This window comes from Mirounga leonina, unplaced genomic scaffold, assembly GCF_011800145.1.
Source record: "Mirounga leonina isolate KUSES-001 unplaced genomic scaffold, KU_Mleo_1.0 Mir_54, whole genome shotgun sequence".
NCBI lineage: Eukaryota > Metazoa > Chordata > Mammalia > Carnivora > Phocidae > Mirounga > Mirounga leonina.
In genome coordinates, this window is record NW_023270812.1 from 9,847,100 (window position 1) to 9,861,638 (window position 14,539).

Below are 14,539 nucleotides of genomic sequence, written 5' to 3' on the forward strand. Positions count from 1 at the left end.
CAGGGAGCTGCGCCGCTGGGCTCTTTCTGCTCGCGTGTCCTGGTGCAGGAGGGAGAAAGCCCGCTGGGGGCTGGGTGACACGACGCAGAAGCTGAACCACGGCACCTGGCACGGCACATCTGGGCGTGTGCGTACGAGTTCCTCACTACCAGACAAGTCTGGTATTACTAGGCAGCACCCAAAGGAGCTTATGTTGGCAACACCGAAACCTGGTTCCCAAAGAGGTCATTACTGGGCTTCTCCCAATAGGCCCCAAATGACCTCTGCCAACCTGAGTGCAGGGGGTCACCTGCCCGCTCTCCCGGGGGCTGTGCTCAGACCCTACCGTCCGCTGGCCCTGCAGCCGGCCGAGACCCCCACTTCAGTGCTCCCCAGACTGGGTACGCATATGTGCGAAGACCTTCTCGGGCACACAGGCAGTATATGTTTAAAACAATTATTTGTAATTTCCAGATCCCCAACTCCTTCCTAAAGGGGACCGAAGCACTCCTCCCTCCAATTCCCTTTCCCCCTCCCTCTCCACGGCCTGGCTTCCCTTTTCCAAAACAAAGGCTCACCGCTCCCCCCTGAATCTCCTCCCTCTGTGCTTTTCAGGGCAGTGGGCACAGACACCTCGGGGCCACAAAGAGCTCTTGGTTGAGACCCTAGAACCTCATCGCACTCGGGCTCCTCTAGCAAGTCCCCAGGTGCTAGATCTTTGCTTTCAGCAAATGCAAAGGGCGACCTACTCAAAGTTTCAGCTGGTAGAGCTTTCAAAATAATCCTAATAATCACAAGGTGCTCTTGGGCATACAGCTCAGAAAAACCAAGTCACCTTACAATAACAAATCTTTCTTCATTTCCGTCTTTCAGACCTATTGATGTGAGCAGGTCTCCCAGCTCAGAAGCAGGACAACAGACGGCTGGAGGGCACAGTGGCCAAGTGCCTGGAACCGAGGTAGCACTCGGTGCTTAACCCCGCGGGGGCCCTCTCCTCTGCGGCTCTGATTTCCTAGTCACTGTACTTGTTACATTTGATCATTTTCCAGTTTATAAGACATTTTACCCAACTGTATACCAATAATAATTATAACAATAATTCAAAAGAAACTTAACACCTAGAGTCTTGTGGTTACAATTAATCTAAAAATCAACTTATGAACAGATGCTTACTACAAGAATATAGGTGATGAATAAAAGACTTTTTTTGCCAAGATCCATCTATATCACATTAGGATAATATTCCAAGGGGTGGGTGGATGGAAATCCAAATTCAAGGAGAAGAGGAATCAGGAAAAATTTTGTCTGTTCAGAGGAAAGCATTGTCACGTGTGTTTTTAAAAGGTGATCAAGTCACTACGCATTCAGACTGAGAGGGGAGCTCTTCAAAGCGGTGGACAGTTTATAATATCTGCATTTTTTAAATGCCAGAAGATACTCCCTCAGTAACTAATAAAACTTACTTTTAGATGCAAATGTTAAAAGACGTGATCTGGTGGTTCCTTCTCACGCTGCAGGGGAGACCCCTCAACCTGTCTGGGTGGGGGGCCTGAGCCGCGGCTTCACAGAGATGATGCGGTCCCCCTGTAAAAATCAGCTACCTGTTTGGTTTCTAGCGGTCCTGGCAGTCGCTGATGTCATGAGCTCATTTAGATCCTGGAAAACAGATCGCTGTTTCAATGAAGCCAACTCCTCAGGAGTTCTAGAAAAAGTTTTAAGTCGATGACATATTCGAGGCCTAGATGAGCGTTCACAGGGGTGCAATTAGGCCAACACAGCAGGAGCCCAGGAGAAAGGTTTCTGGTGATTTTGACAAATTGGCGGCAGCGTCTGCCCTGGGCCGGTGAGACCGAGCAGGGATGGGGGCAGCCCAGCTCCACCCCGCACCTGCTGAATCCGGGCTGGGTCTGCTTAAAATGTTTGAAGGAAACGGGTGGGGGAGGCGCATACAAGCTCTAGGAAGGAGGTGCCGGCCCTTCACGTGTCTGCCGAGCCCGCACCTGCTGCTTGAGACCGTTTCAAATTCCAGTCACTGCCCTTCCCTTGATCATCTGTCCCAGGAAAATAATGTTTCTTGAGAGGCACTGGAAACATGCCTTTGCTTAGCTCTGAAATTGCAGACTATTCATAACGCAAACAGGAAGAATGTAAGAGGAATAAAACTTGCATTCTACAAAAGCAGTTGGATTACTGTCAGTTTTAGGGACACCAGAAAAGACAGTGAAACTGAGAGATTCTGGGCTCTTGGGGACCAGCGTCCCCATGGGCAGCAGAAGCTGAGGAAAGCAATTTAAGGGCATTAGCACTTCACTAAATGGTTTCGCTTAAGTGTTTACCAGCTCTGGAATAATTTAATTGTGCGCCTAATTTTAAAGACATTTAAAACATTTGATAGAAAAAGGGAAGGAGGAGACAGAAAGTAAAGGGAAGAGAATGGTTTATATGGTTGTAATAAATCTAATTTTATTCACCTTATTTTTAAACACTAAACATATTATATATTTATAGTGTTATGTATACATTAATATAATTTTAAACCAATGAGTATATTTAATTACAAAAACCTTAATATTTTGAGAAATCAAATTAAATGTTTTTTTTTTTTTTTTTTACTTATTAGCTGTGTGAATAGTTTATAACTGGTAAGAGAAAAAGGGTTTGGAGGAGTAATTATTCAATGGCCTCAAAGTTGTGTAATCTCAAAAACTCAGGGGAAATTACAGAAAATGTGTTTGAAAATGCTTCCCCAGACATCAGCAAACAGTAAAAGAGAAGTGAATTACTTGTAATTAGTTGTAGTGACTCTTTAACTTATTCGTGTAAGAAAAAAAATAGAAAAACAGACTTATATAAAACAAGATTTAAAAATAAGACCCAGTTTAGGATTTTGGGAGGTCGTCTTTTTTTTTTTTTTGCATTGAGGAAGACAAGGGCATTTATTCCTTGCTGCCCTCCCCCCACTCCCCCGCCCTTGGGAAGGTCTTCTGTGCTCAGAAAAGGGTGACATCCTGACCAAAGGAGAGAGGGACCATCTCACAGCACAGCTGCTGGCCCCATGGGATGTTGTTCTGTGCTGGCAGCCTGACTCTTTTGTTTTTAGGGTGTCCCTCTGAGGGGAGTCCATCTGGACCCCAGCTTTGAAATGGGGAATGTGAGACATTCCCTAGACAAAATGACATCAGAGTTCAGCCAGTGGGTCCAAGCTCATCATTTATTAAGAGAGAAAGCGAGACAAGCCGCTTTTACTAACAAAGACAAAATAGTTCACTCATATGTAACCATAATGTTAAACTGCTAGAGTTATATTTAATAAAATGATAATCTCTGCGACCAAGTGATATACTGTAGGTAATAATGAATATAAGAGGATGAAATGAGAGCAATTAGAATACTTTTCAAGACCTACTTTGATTTTATGTCATTTCTTTTAACCATACTCCTTAAATACTGGGTATTAAATCTGTCCCTTTGGTCCTGAGACTCTGTACAAAGTCATTGAGGTTAAAAAAAAAAAATGTCCAAAAACAGAGACAGAGAAATTATTCTGCGCTTTGACTAAATATCCTTCAAAAGGAAGATCAGAGACATTTGAGGACGAAGCTTCCACTGGTGACGTGGACAAGAAGCAAGCCCGCAGGTGTGTTAGGAAAAGTGTTTGGATCTGCAGCTAAGCGCACCGTGGCTCTGAAATACTCCTGTAACAGGATGCGGAGAAACAAACGCCCTTTCTTCTGTAGACACGGTTTTGTTTGGGCCAACAGAAGCCGGTCCCAGGCTCACCTGGCCAGCCAGCGAGGGGCCCACCCCCACCAGGTGTCCCAACCGGGACCTGGCCACACCAATGCAGAGCTGCAGGGAGTGGGGAGGAAGCCGGCCCAGGAGGAGGGAGCACAGGTGGAAATCACTCCTGGCCTCCTCCTCAGGGTGGAGGGGGTCGGGGCTGGGACTGGCCTGGGAAAGGGCAGGTTATTCCCACAGGAGAGTCGACACCAAGCGAACCCCCAAACTGAGCAACTCCCAGGTTCTGAGCACCAAACCAGCAGTTAACGTGAAGACTGGGCTTGTGGCAGTCCAGGGGTGGGGATTACCTGGACAAGCCCGGGCAACCAGACCACCAGAGACAAATGCTTCGCTGACAGACTCAGGTTTCCACCCAAACACGTTCCTCACCTGGGACTATCACAGGAACCTCCAGGACTAGAAGCCCCAAGAGAGGTGCAGCCCACCTCCTGGGCTGTTCAGCCCCCACAAGCCAAGAGCTGGGGAGCACGTGATGTTTCAATTTACATAAAATCTAGAAAATTGTCCCTACATTTTCCAGTGCAGTATTTCAAAGCCATCCTTTTTGAATTCAAAAATGGAAACTCCCTCGGGAATGAGCAGAAATGGCAGAAAATTGCTTTTAAGATGTTAGCAGAAGGCTAAATGTAACGCTGCTATGAAATTGCATCCGAAATGTGCTAATGTCATTTTTTAGACTATTCTTGTGGAACCCAGATAATATTGCTAAACCATGAGCCTCTAAAAAATTTTCCACTGGAAATTTCTGTTAAGTTTCTAAAGTCTCTGATGATTCTAGATGTTGATTACATTTGCTGATTTCCATAAGTGGTTTTTTTAAAGTTAAGCAGCCTCTGTGTGAAATAATAAAGGTGACGAAAAAAATACATAGACAAAGAAATAGATTAGCTAATAAAGTGGGAATGCACAGTAAAGGTTTCTATTATAAGATAAATAAGGACCCCAGGCCCATAACAACACGGAGTTCAATGAAAGGTCAAGGCATTACCTATGTTTACATTTCTGTCTACATAAATGTGTTTGTTTTAACCCTTGTACTATTATTACCCATTGAGTTTTTAAATTCTATCAAAGATCTGAAGCATTCTATGCAGCCTGGTGGGGAGATCACGAGTTATTCCCTTTGAACACGAGTGAACTGCACACCTGCCCTAATCAGATGTCTGGCCTGAAGCTACGAGATAAAACATCCCTAGATACTTGGATTTTAATCAAAGAGAAAGCATTTCCTAATGCTACCGCAACAGAAAACACACTCTCAGGTCCAGCAGCCAAGACAGCAGGCTTACCTTTTCCCTCTCCCTTCCTGAGATACTATTATTAAAAAGAAATTCTCCTTCCCCACTGCTCCCTCTACAATGCGGCCAATTTACAGTCTTGTAAATTCCCAGGCGCCAGGTCAGCAGCTCAGGGTCCCCAGCGGTGTCCTCAGGCCTCTCGTGCCTGCTCAGTACAGGCTGAGAAGAGCCTCAGAAACGTTGGCTTGTCCCCCGGACTTAATCCACCTTTCGCGGGACTATTGTTTGATGTGCAAATCTGCACAGGCTGTGGTGTAGAAAGATGCGTGGAGACAATTATGTCCCAGAAGCAGCACCTTGGACCCCTTTGCTGCAATTTAAAAATGAGTTTCTTTTTTTTTTTCTTTTTAAGATTTTTTATTTATTTTTATTTGAGAGAGAGAATGAGAGAGAGAGAGCACATGAGAGGGGGGAGGGTCAGAGGGAGAAGCAGACTCCCTGCCGAGCAGGGAGCCCGATGCGGGACTCGATCCCGGGACTCCAGGATCATGACCTGAGCCAAAGGCAGTCGCTCAACCAACTGAGCCACCCAGGCGCCCAAAATGAGTTTCATTCTATTGCTGGTGGAAATGTACATAAATCTTGTCTAGTAACTTCATTTTTCCCCTGGTTCTGTCCATGGCTCCTCTTCTGGAAGAGCCAACTCCGCTGCGGTCTCAAAGTGTGTGCAGGAGGGGTGCCCCCCGTCTTCTGGCCCAGCCCAAGTCCAACCCCCCTGCGGCGACGGGGCCCCCTCCCTCCTGGTCTGTGGCCGTCAGTGAATGCACATAACCCGGGCCTGTCACCCTCAAGGGGCAGGAGCAGTCCCAAGGAAGAGATGAAGATTTCAGAGAAGAAACTGGCTAAGCGCCGTGGCACCGGGATTTTAAACTGGTGTGAAGCCGTCCCCTGTGGGCCTAATGCACATCCGGGCACACCCGACTGGAGGACAATGCGATAGGAGGTCGTATCACCTGCTCTGACACGACCTTTCATGAAGAAACACTAACAGGCTTGCAAATTTGGGGCCTAATGACAGGTTAAGTTTGCCTGGGACAAGTTCACTTTGCAAAATCCCCACAAAAAAACCAACGAAAACTACCATCAAAAGAATGATCATTCACAGTGAGCAAACCTGCACAAGGTCCCACAGAGGCTGTGGGCGGGGTCAACGACCCGGCTCCTGAGTGTGGCTCTCGCCAGGTGTTCCTGGACAAGTTCACTTGCTTCCCCGAGACACGATCTGCCTGCTAGAGAATCACAGGAGCCCCGAACAGTCCCCTCTGCTGCCTGTCTCCATTTCTTAGCCCCTTTTGCTGACCATCGTCTTCAACTTCCCTCCTCCCAGCACCCTAGAACTTAGCCCCCCACCAGAGCTGAGTTCTGCACTGCTCGGCGTGACGGTCCATCCTCTGACCCCCCCACCCCCTTGCTCAGCACCCAGGTCGTTCCCTGCTTCCTAAAACCCCCCTCACTCAGCTTTCTGCACTGAACTCCTCCGACACCCACACCCAATCTCGCAGAAAATGCTCTCGGCTCTAGTTACTCCACACATGCCCGTAGTCAGACCACTTACCACTTCCCTCGCTACCTCCCCCTCTGGTCCAAGCAGTCACGGCCTCTTGTGTAGGATTACAGACATCTCCCCTCCCAGCACGGCGGCCAGGGCGACCCAGGGAGAACACGGGTGGGACATCACACAAAGCCAGTGGTTTCCATTCACCGAGCAGCCGCCCTGGCCCTACAGGGCTCCAGAAGGCCCCACGCAATCCGGTCCCCATTACCTTCATGACCTCACCTCAGCGTTCTCCCCACACTCCCCCTCCGCCAGTCACGATGGCCTCCTCGCGGTTTCTCCCAGCCTCAAAGGGGCCAGCGCTCTCCTGCCTCTGCCTGGAATGATCCCCCTGGGGAGAAGCAGGGTTCACGTACTCATGTTCTCCAGTCCTTATTCAGAGGCATCTTCCTGAGGCCTTCTCTGAACACGCTTTTAAAATTACATCTGCTCTTTCTCTCTCTCTCTAAAATACATCTTAAAAAAAATGGGGGTCCCGGGCTGGGGCTCTCTCCATGCTTATCCTCTCCTGCCCTCTCCTCCCCGGAGTCAGACCCACACTGCGGTCGGCAAGCTTGCTGAACTCCCTCCAGATACATCACTGTGTGCCTGACCCCAGGCATTAAAGCATCCACTTTAATCTGATCTCTAGCCCATGGTTTTGGGGAAACTGGATCACTGCATGAAGAGAGGTGGAGAGTCCTGACCCCAGTGTGCCAGGAGGAGCCCCAGGAGGCCAAAGAACCGCAACTGGAAAATTAAGCTGTAGCCTTCAAAGAAGATAGGTGAGTCTATCGTCTGCCTGAGAGGAGCATATTTCTGTGACTAAAGAATGAAGACATTTGTTTAAATGAGGAAATTCCCAAAGCTCAAACCATAAGGCAAAACAAAAAATGTAGTTTTGATAATATCAAATTTAGGCTTTGTATTCACTGCAGGACAAGGTGACTATATAGTAGCTATATTAAGAGTGAGATTTGTAATTTTTAAAATCAACAAGGGACCAACGTGAGGAATAAATAAGGACAGCCTACAAATCCACAGAAAATGACAAGAATTCAAATACAGAAATGGGCAAAAGAATATGACTAGGCAATGCTCAGAAGGGAAAACCCAAGTGGATATCAAGCCTAGGAAGAGATAAAGTTGTTAGTAATTAGAGAGGTCCAAATTGAAATAGCAACAGGACATTACTGGACACTCGCCAGACTGGCCGAGTTGGAGTGCTGGACAGTGCCAAGGGCCAGCGGAAACGTGGGACCCAGGACTTCACGCACAGCCGTGGGGTGTGGACGGGCACAGCCCTGCTGGACAGTGTTCGGGCAATGTTTACTCAGGCTAAAAACACGCACAGCCATGACCCAGAAACCTCACTCCTGAATGCTTATCCATGTGCGCAGGTCCATAAAGGGGCGCATGTGGGGACGCTCACCGTGGCTTTGTTGTGGCAATGGTGATCACCGATATACATAATAATGACCAAGACACAGTGCACCAAGTGTCTGCACACGACATCAGACCGCTAACAACCCAGCACCAGTCTAGGAGGACGCTTCTTCCCTGGGCTAGCTGGACAGAACAGGCAGCCTGGGACACGTGCAGCTGAGCGTTTCAGACAGAACGGCTTGCCCAGGGCCAGCACTCCGAAGACAGCGAAGTCAGGGAGATGCGGAGGTCCTGCAAACACACCTGCTGTGTGAGTGTCCTGGGAGGGGGACACACCGGTGTCACTGAGAGCAGTTTCAACCGCCTATGTTAAGTCAGAGGTTGCTAAACAGACACCCAAACAAAGCGAGGCTGCATATCGGTCTGCTGATGACGATGTCGTGACCAGAGACTCACAGCGACCTCACCCTGTATCTCCCTTAGGGGCAGTGGTCCAGTATTTGCTAATTCAGCAATCGTGGCAACTTTACAGAACATAACCATCTCGAGCCGCGAGAACGGACAGACGGTACCCACGGTTCCGACGACGGCCGCGCATTTGCCAACACAGCCGGGGCCCAGGCCACACGGTTCAGAGACGGCCTCTGTGAGAGCCCCACACAGACTCCCCAATATACCTGAACTTGGCAGTGAAGCAGACCAGCCACTCCAAACTGCACAGTGTGAACAGGAGCAGTGGGAGGATTCGTGACGGGGGCCTCACACTGTGCACCACGGTGACAGACCTGGATGGAGAAGCGAGGTCACCACGCCCGCTGTCCACGGGGACAGGGCGGTGGGCTGAACATCGTCTTCACCAGGTCACTTCGGACGATGTGCCTCGGCACTTGCGTGCGAGGAGTGGCTTCCTGGCCCGTCCTGTGTGTCTCCTGCACCCCGGCCAGTGCGGCCGGACTCACTCACCCTGCCCTCAGGCAGCCAGTACCCCTCCTGCCCGGCGCGTGTGCAGGCCTGCTCACCGGCCGGAGGAGCCCCTTCCCCTAGTCCAGCAGCTCCCGGACACAGAATGATTACCTGCATCCACACAATAATTGTCATTCTTGTTGTAAATGGAAACAAACCATTGTGGAAACGTCCTGATGCTTTGTATTCGACCTGCATTTCGGTGCTGCTGGTGGAAGCACCTACAGCCCAGGTCCAGCACGAGTCTGTGATCGAGAAGCAGACCCTCTGTAAATGCCTCCAAACCCCAAACTGAAACCCACAGCACTTGGCGCTGAAACTGGGGAATGTTTGCATGAACCTTCAGCCCCTGAAAGCACAACAGTCTTAGCATGCTAGAATCAATACTCACTCCTTTTTTAAAAAGTTGTATATGTATAAAAATTATTTCTAATCCTTTGATAAAAAGAAGGCATTCTTGACCTTTTAAAAGGTCTAAAGCAGCATTTTGGCAAATGTGAGTGCAGTCTGCTTTCGGCTCCCGTTGTGTGGTCAAGGGATGAAGAGTCCTGGTTAATCTCATGTTCTCCTGAATCAAATTACCACATATACTCCTGAAATAATCGCTCTCAAGAAATAAAATTTACTTAACAAGAAAACTACATTGAACATAATGGATTTTTTCTCTAGTGATTCCAGAGTCACGGGTGGATATTTCAGGGTCTCGTTCAGAATGTTAATGATGACGCAGAACAATAGTGGCCGGTTCCCTGCAGAGCCTGACTTCTCCAGAGGGGACTTCCCATACAACCTTGTTATGATCCCATCTTGGAAGCTTGGAGGATTCCGGCAACAATCAGGCCTCCCAGATATTTGCAAGCCACCCCCAACCCCCTCTGCCCTCCTGTCAGTTCCCAGCGTAAACACCACTTCCTCAGGTGGCTTCCCAGGTATGCAGTGTGGACAGGCGTCCCCTTGAGACTCTCGTCCAGAGAGGTGGCATCCTCTACCTTCCTCTCCTGGGATCCTCCTCCTGCGTGCCCATCCTGCCCCACTCGGCGGTAAATAGATGGTCTGCTTCTAGCGCCTTCTCAGGCAGGTCCGAGGCCCTGTTCCTGCAACTTCACACCTCGTTTCATGAATAATTTTAAGCTAAGAACTTAAAAGACCTCAGAAGACCCTAGTCATTTGCATGTTTTCAGGCCACACCATGGGCAGATCAATTTCACAGTGTCTTGTGCCGTCCATCTTTGAGCTTCACCATCACTTCACGGAGAGATATGTCAAGGAGTGTTTGATGGGTTATAAATTCAACGATCCCATTCAAAACAGAACTGTGCCCAAAGAGGATTTCCTATAAAAGTCAGAAAACTCCCTCCCTAACTGAAAATACCTTTATGGGGCCCCTGGCTGGCTTAGTCCATAGAGCGTGCAACTTTTGATCTCGGGGTTGTGAGTTCAAACCCCACGTTTGGTGTAGAGTTTACTTTAAAAAAATGTTTTTAGTAACTTTGACCATTCAGAGAAAAAAAACAGTCTCATGGATTTTATTTTCATAACCCACAGTAAATCATGTGGCCCTCCTGCATCTCTGTGTTCTCTGGGTCCTGTTTATAGTCCAGGGGTGGAGGGAAAGGTCCCACAGCAGAAATGCGCGACCAGGCATCCTGACAAAGGGGACCCTCCCCGACTCACGCTCCTCCTGGCCAAACCTCAGGTCACCACCTCACCACGGGCTTCCTAGAACCACCTGAACCTATGAAGTAATTCTGTTCAGACTCCAGATTTGATCTTGTTTGACTCTAATAAAATTACAGGAAATTCATGCTACATGCTGTCATTTGTTCCCCAAGCTCATTTAGAACACTCTGTATCGGAATCCTAGGGCTGCCGTAACAAAGTACCACAAACCGGGGAGCTTAAAACGACACACATTCTTATCTCACAGTTGTGCAGGAGAGAAGTTCAAAATCAAGGTGCTAGCAGGTCCATGCTCCCTCTGAAACCTCCAGGGGAGAATCCTCCCTCGTCTCCTGCAGCTCCTGGTGTCGCTGGCGAGCGCACCGGCCCTGAGCTGACAGACACATCGCCTGGCTTCTGCCTCCCTCGGCTCACGCTGTCCCCTCCATGTGTCCATGCTCCTCCCCTCCTCCTCCCCTAGAGCTGTCATATTTGATGAAGGCCTACCCTACAGACCTCATCTCAACTTGTTTCTATCCGTGAAGTCTCTCTTTCCAAATAAGGTCACATTCAGAGAACTACAAGATACCTTGCGGGGGGACCCAAGTCAACCTGTGCAAATGGTATTAGCAGCATTTACCTTCCCCGTGAAGAAAACTCTGGGCATTACTGTTTTTTCCCCAGAGGAAGTATATTAAAATTACAATGTAATTTAGAAGACATTATGGAGTAATACCATTGGAGAGAGACTAGACTTTCCCCTCACCTTCCTCTAGCATATTTATGTCGGACATCGAGGTCAGACTGTCTTCCACCTCAAAGTTTAGCAATGCCTGGTCCCTTGTATTCTCTCTGGCATGTGACAGGCACTAAATAAGTAATTTTTGATTGGTTGATTGTTACTGATCAACTTCATATTACTGATGTACATACATCTTGCAATAAACAACATAAAATATATTTAATGCTTTTCAAAGATATGTATGGTTTTATGCCTAAATTTTTTTGTACCAGATCATCTGAGACACCACATAGAAGACATTATGCTTCTTAAAAAGACTATCTACAAAACCAATTATAATCAAGAACCCTTTTTAAGTGTTGGCTATATTAATCAGGAAAGAACAAAGAGACAATGTTTTTAAAGTGTAATCTAGAAATCATATGAGCTCTTTCATGTTAAGGCACAGTAGAGCAAAGACAAATATCTTCCTTTTAAACTGCTCATTATTATTCACTGAAGCTGCAGGAGACTATCTCAGCAATATGCGCTAATGCTTTCTCACGAATCCTCCAAAGCTAGAAATATCTTACCCAGCATCTATGAGATGCTACTCTCTGGTACGACAAAGGGGAGAAGAAAAACCCCAAGGAAAGCACTGTTTTGTGTGCATGATTAAAGAAACGGACCAAAAATCACATGAAACCTGGGGCACCTGGGCAGCTCAGTCAGTGAAGCGTCTGCCTTCAGCTCAGGTCATGATCCCAGAGGTCCTGGGATCGAGCCCCACGTCGGGCTCCCTGCTCAGCTGGGAGTCTGCTTCTCCCTCTGCCTGCCAATTCCCCTGTCTCGTTCTCTCTCTCTCTCAAATAAATAAATAAAACCTTTTTAAAAAATCACATGAAACAAGAGTTTAAAGATTATTCTGCTGTCACCATTCCATATAATCCAGAAAAGTGTTCACCTCCATCATTTCCCTTCTAACTGATGTGGGGGCCCCGGTGGGGCCTGTGGGGAGCACAAGGACATGGCAGGGCAGCCCCCCGGGGGAGCCCGGCCCCAGCTCACTGCATGGCAAGCCTGCCCACAGATACTTCCTTGGATGGGATGTGAGAAGAGGTGAATATTTACTTCTTCAAACTGCTGAGCTACTGGGATAATTTGTTACAGCTTTTAGCCTATCCGGACTTACAGTTGCTAACGTATAACAACACCCTTAGGATTCAAATACTATTGCAACCTAAGTCCAAACCAATCCACTCTACCAAAACTGTATCATCCCACCTGTAACTTCAGATCTGCAGATACCAATTAATTGGGGAAACAGTCCAGGGCATGAAAGGAGAAATTCTCACGCAACTGCTTGGATGCTCCACCCCATGGTTACACAGGCACTCAGCCAAAGGGATGGGCATTTCAGGAAGGTGCTGGGGGCCTGGGCTAGATCCTCGGCAGCAGAATTGGGAGAGGAAAAGATGATAAAAAGAAAAATTCAAGAGAACTGCTGGTTGACTAGGTAGGGAATGCCCACAGAGCTCTGCGCCTGTGAGAAGGAGGGGTTTAGTACCATGGATAGAGGTCTTGGTTTGTCTGCGGCTCCTCGGGTTTTCATCCAAACTGATGGCTTCCACAAGGAAAAGGAGACTTCACACAAAAGCGTAGCAGTTTTTCCATTGAGGTCTACAAGCACCAAGCCTAGAAGAACACTTGCAGTACCTCTTAAAAAATACTGCTGTCGATACATATGCCTCTTCCGAATAGGGATGACGGAGGATTAAAAGGCTTTGGCTGAGATTTTAAAATAAGGTAAGAATTCTTCTGTAACAGCAGAGTCCCGCTTGTCCTCCACACATTGCCCTCATAACCATGCCCCATCATAAGGTTCCTGAAGGGCCCGGGTCTAAGGTGTTTACCTTAAAAAAGGACTGCCCTGAACTGAATGGGAAGATGACAGTACGCCTTAAAGTGGATATAAATGGACTACGTCTCATTACGAAACTTTAAACAGAACGTCTTGGGTTACTCCATGGGAAGTACTCGGAAATCAAAGTCAAACTATGTCTCAGGAGGCTATTAGGTGGTCAGGTGAGGAAAGAAGCAAACTTTTAAATGTCACGTATGCTCCTATGTTGCCCTCCTAAGACATAAATTGTGTAAGGAGAAACCCCACAAGGCCCTGCCCTGCAGAGCGGCAACCTGCTGACAGATACTGGGTGAGTGTGGAGTCACAAGCACATGGGCTCCTCCGGATGGGGTGGTTGTGACCTAAAACCATCATTCCTTACTTTGTACAAACACTGATTTAGGAAATAGCATGTCACTCTCCCCTCAAACTGAACATTCACACTCTCTGTGGATTCCTTTCAACAACTCCATCTCGGGGGGGGGGGGGGTATGTGGGTGTGTGGGTGTGTGTGGGTGTGTAAACCTATACACACACATCAACAAATCCAGGACAAACTGGCACATATATTCTATGTGTTGTGAATACGAATGTCTATAGAAAACAAGTAAATGAATAAATAAATCAGGAAGAGCAGTGCGTGGACGAATGATGAACCACTGGTGATCTCGACCAAAAGCAAAATGGGAACCAGCACAATTCTCTGCCCCTCGGCTACTGAGTACAGAACGGCCCACTTTGCACAGTGACTCATGCCACCCATGCTCTGTCCAGCCAGGGAGTCCTGTCCTAGGTCAGCAGCTAGAACTTGGGATTTTCGCTTTATAAGACGCTCCAGGGACACATTTCCTCATGACATTTGAAGTGAAATTGAGTATTTGATTTGGCTCCAACTCAATCCTTTCTGTGTATGTGTGTGTGTATGTGCAAGCACACGCATGGGCCTGCACGTGTGCTCAGACCTGTCCCATTAAGACAGCTAGAAGCCAAAGCGTCATGCGTTAGGGTCCTCTGCTGCCTGGCCCCCACAAGCCTGCTGACCACAACTTCATACCCCAATGGGCCGAAGTGCTCGTCGGGCTGAGAGCTTCCTTCCCCATGTGGCCTCTAACAGGAAACGAGCATGCTTCAGGTTCCACCCACATGGCTGCAATTCAGGGGGTGTTTCCCCACAAATGAAGAAAGAGAGCCTTTAAAATCCTTTTAAGAACTCAGCTGACCCCATGGTCAGGAATCCATTTCAAAGTGAGAACAGCAGCAGGTTCTCCAAATGAATGGAGAGATCGGGCTGGGGG

The 14,539-nt window shown here is 47.9% G+C and overlaps 1 long non-coding RNA gene across 1 annotated transcript in view; it reads right to left on the minus strand.

Annotated features, from left to right (window-relative positions):
* Positions 1-690: 690 nt before the first annotated feature.
* Positions 691-14,539, minus strand: part of LOC118001817 — a 35,028-nt gene continuing 21,179 nt past the window's right edge. The window contains exon 4 of the long non-coding RNA XR_004676848.1: positions 691-1,635. This is a non-coding gene — a long non-coding RNA (uncharacterized LOC118001817). The remainder of the gene's footprint in view (positions 1,636-14,539) is intronic.